The following is a 4,546-nucleotide window of genomic DNA, read 5'->3' as shown; positions in this document are numbered from 1 at the left end:
GCCACATGGCACTTATTCTAAAATTGGATCACATAATTGGAAATAAAACACTCCTCAACAAGTGAAAAAGAACTGAAATCATAACAATCTCTCAGACCACAGTGCAATCAAATTAGAACTCAGGATTTAAGAAAGTCACTCAAAACCACACAATTTCATGGAAATTGAACAACCTGCTCCTGAATGACTCCTGGGTAAATAATGAAATTAAGGCAGAAATCAAGAAGTTCTTTGAAACCAATGAGAACAAAGAGACAATATACCATAATCTCTGGGACACAGCTAAAGCAGTGCGAAGAGGGAAATTTATAGCACTAAATGCCCACATCAGAAAGCTAGAGAGATCTCAAATCAACACCCTAACATCAAAATTAAAAGAGCTAGAGAGGCAAGAGGAAACTAATCCAAAATTCTCTGAGCTAACTTAGAGAAGAAGGAGATAGAGACATGAAAAACCCTCCAAAAATCAATGAATCCAGGAGCTATTCTTTTGAAAAAATTAACAAAATAGACCACTAGCTAGGCTAATAAGAAGAGAGAGAAGAATCAAATAGACACAATAAAAAATGATAAAGGGAATATCACCACTAACCCCACAGAAATACAGACTACCATCAGAGACTACTATAAACACATCTATGCAAATAAACTAGAAAATCTAGAAGAAATGGGTACATTCCTGGACACATACACCCTACCAAGACTAAACCAGGAAGAAGTCGAATCCCTGAAAAGACCAGTAATGAGCTCTGAAATTGAGGCAGTAATTGGTAGCTTACCAACTCAGGACCAGACAGATTCAAAGATGAATTATATCAGAAATAGGCGAGGAACTGGTACCATTCCTTCTGAAACTATTCCAAACAATTGAAAAGGAAGGACTCCTCCCTAACTCATTTTATGAAGCCAGCATCGTCCTGATACCAAAACTGGAAAGAGACACGACAAAAAAAGAAAACTTCAGGCCAATATCCCTGATGAACATTGATGTGGAAATCCTCAATAAAATACTGGCAAAGCAAATATGGCAGCACATCAAAAAACTTATCCACCATGATCAAGTTGGCTTCATCTGTGGGATGCAACGCTAGTTCAATATATGCAAATCAATAAATGTAATCCATCACATAAACAGAACCAACGACAAAAACCACATGATTATCTCAATAGATGCAGAAAAAGCCTTTGATAAAATTCAACATCCCTTCATGTTAAAAACTCTCAATAAACTAAGTTTGGTGGAACATATCTCAAAATAATAAACCCACAGCCAATATCATATTGAACAGGGAAAAGCTGGAAGCATTCCCTTTGAAAGGCTGTACAAGACAAAGATGCCCTGTTTCACCACTTTTATTCAACATAGTATTGGAAGTTCTGGCCAGGGCAATCAGGCAAGAGAAAGAAATAACGGGTATTCAGATAGGAAGAGAGGAAGTCAAATTGTCTCTGTTTGCAGACAACATGATTCTATATTTAGAAAATCCCATCATCTCAGCCCCAAAACTCCTTAAGCTGATAAGCAACTTCAACAAAGTCTCAGGATACAAAATCAATGTGCAAAAATCACAAACATTCTGAGCCAAGTCATAAATGAACTCCCATTCACAACTGCTACAATGGGAATAAAATACCGAGGAATACAGCTAACAAGAAATGTGAAGGACCTCTTCAAGGAGAACTACAAACCACTGCTCAAGGAAATAAGAAAGGACACAAACAAATGGAAAAACTTCCATCCTTTTGGGTAGGAAGAATCAATATTGTGAAAATGACCATACTGCCCAAAGTAATTTATAGATTCAGTGCTATTCCCCTCAAACTACCATTGACATTCTTCACATAATTAGAAAAAACTACTTTCCACTTCATATGAAATCAAAGAAGACCCTGTATAGCCAAGACAATCCTAAGCAAAAAGAACAAAGCTGGAGGCATCACGCTACCTGACTTCAAACTATACTACAAGGCTACAGTAACCAAAATAGCATGGTACTGGTACCAAAACAGACATATAGACCAATGGAACAGAGACCTCAGAAATAACACCACACATCTACAACTGTCTGGTCTTTGACAAACCAGACAAAATCAAGCAATGGAGAAAGGATCTCCTATTCAACAAATGCTGCTGGGAAAACTTGCTGGCCATATGCAGAAAACTGAAACCGGAGCCCTTCCTTACACCTTATACAAAAATTACCTCAAGATGGATTAAAGACTTAAATGTAAAACCCCAAACCGTAAAAACCCTAGAAAGTGATTCAGTACAGCTCCGAAGCTCCCTGAAGTTTAGGCCCACAGACAATACAATTTTGTCCCAAGTCTATTAAAGTTTGACCACAGGACTCCACACTCACTTCCCTGCTTGTCACAGTCTGTGCTCTGAATTTTACGTATGGTTGCTTCTTATGTTGGGATTTTAATTATAATGTCTTTGCTAGAGAACTTGCAAGAAGAAAGATGAAAATAAGATGTTGTCTTGACAACAAAGACACTGGGGCCTGACAGTGTTTTCCATGGAATCTGTAAAATTCAGTCTGTGCATTTTCCACACATAACCCTTGGTGGAGATGCTTCATGTATGGAGTGTCATGGGAGAGGTTATATAACCCGGTATTAGCACCATTCCTAGCCAAATATAGCCTTCCCCACTTATTTTATTTTTAACTCTTTGAACAATGACTTCATATTCATAAGGCAAATAATAAGATTTTCTGTAGGTGGCAAATCTGGAGAAAACATGTTGTTTCCTAGAGCCGAGAGGGAAACACACTCTCCCAACCCCAGGCATCCTGGAAATGCAGCCTAGCCATCTCCCTCACTTCTACCTGTGTCAGCTTCCTCCTGACAGTGGCATAAAAGTGCTAGAAACTTATTTTTGCATCAAAACAAAGCTTAGCTATGGCATATAAGGCCGATGCTCTTGGTCTGGCTTGTCCTTGTGTCTCTCTGTACCCTGTAGTTGACATGGCCAGGTGTGTTTTTCTGAAACAGTGTCTTTTGGAAGTTTACCTGGAATCCTGCTCTGTTGCCTAGTAGACACTCAGGAAGGGACTTCAGCCTTCAGAAATGTTTGGCCCTAAAAGGACAGTTCCACCTTTCTCTCCTGGACTTATTGCAGGTCAATTAATTGACACTGTCACTGGAAGGCCATACCTCTTTCAATGGACTATGTATTACTCAATCAAGTCTAGGCTTACCTGCACTGCTAGGTAAAAAGTGTAGAAAGATTAAACTTGTTCATCAATTTCTCACAATATTCTGTCAACTGAATGTATGCATGTAGCTGTTAAGGATTTAAAAAGGTATGCGGACTGAAAAAATATTACTATAAAGTACACCGTAGGGACAACTGATAAAATTTAAATAGATACTGTGGATTAGATAACAGTAGTGCATCAATGTAAAATGTTCTGATTTTGGTAATAATACTATAGGTATGTGTATAAGAAATTGTCTGTATTTTTAGAAATCATACTGAAGTAATCATCAGTAAATTAGGGAATATTTCTCCAACTTAACTCTCAAATAGCCAAGGAAAATCTGTCTTTTTCTCTCTTGCTTTCATTGCAAAAAGGAAGAATAGGTAATTAATTGGTGAATCTGGGAAAATGGTAAAACGGAGATCCTTGTACTATTTTTGCAACTTTTTTAAAGCTTAAAATTATATTAAAATAAAAAGTTAACCAAAACCAGACGTGTTTTGGAGAAAGCAACTATAAGGTGTGTGTATAACCAGGATGGCCTGCTCCAAGTGGAGTATAAACGCAATCCTGCTGTTTATTTTTCAGCCACTAAAATTTTATTGTCCTAATGCATCTTAATGCCTTAAAGGCAGGAAGGACAACATCCCTTCCTTGAGCCACCCATGGGGCTTATAAACAGAAGAGGGTCAGTCTTCACACCTAAGTGGGGAAAAACCTGCACCTGCTCCGACCATTACTACCATTCCTTCTTCCTGCCACACGGTGTCGCTGTTGGAGATGGAGCGCACAGATTCAGCAGGGCTGTGCTGGCCCAGGCCCTGGCAAATGAAGCCTTGGGTTTGCATGGAAGCTAACATGGAAGCTGTGCGCTGTAGAATGGGGAGGGGGACTGACGCCCTTGTGGGGAATAGTGGCAAGGCTTCACGTTGTTGGAATAGCTTTGACCTTGATGGAGGGGTAGGTTTATTTAGGAGGAGAGGAACAGGGAGTAGCACACAGAGGTCCCTGCTGTGTACAGAACAGGAGGTTGGAAATGAACCCAGTGGGTGATGGTCAGGAGCAGAGTTCTTACAGACAGGACAAGGGGCTGCTTCTTAGAGTCTTTGGTAGTTTGGGTTCCTGGAGCTGTTTTCTTGTTTGTAAGCAGTGCCCTGGCAGGTACTTGATAATATGCAAAGAATGAAAGATTTTGCAGCAGCTAGGTGTTTACCATAGCATATGGCAGAACTGGCTGCAATCTTTCACCACTCTCTATATCTTGACCTTTGCAATATGACTTGGCAACTCCACTGACTTCCTCCCCACTAGAACCTGAGCTGAGCTCATGACTTGTTTCA

This window comes from Pongo abelii, chromosome 21 (genome assembly GCF_028885655.2).
Source record: "Pongo abelii isolate AG06213 chromosome 21, NHGRI_mPonAbe1-v2.0_pri, whole genome shotgun sequence".
In the NCBI taxonomy this organism is placed as follows: Eukaryota; Metazoa; Chordata; class Mammalia; order Primates; family Hominidae; genus Pongo; species Pongo abelii.
Note: the sequence above shows the minus strand (reverse complement) of the source record.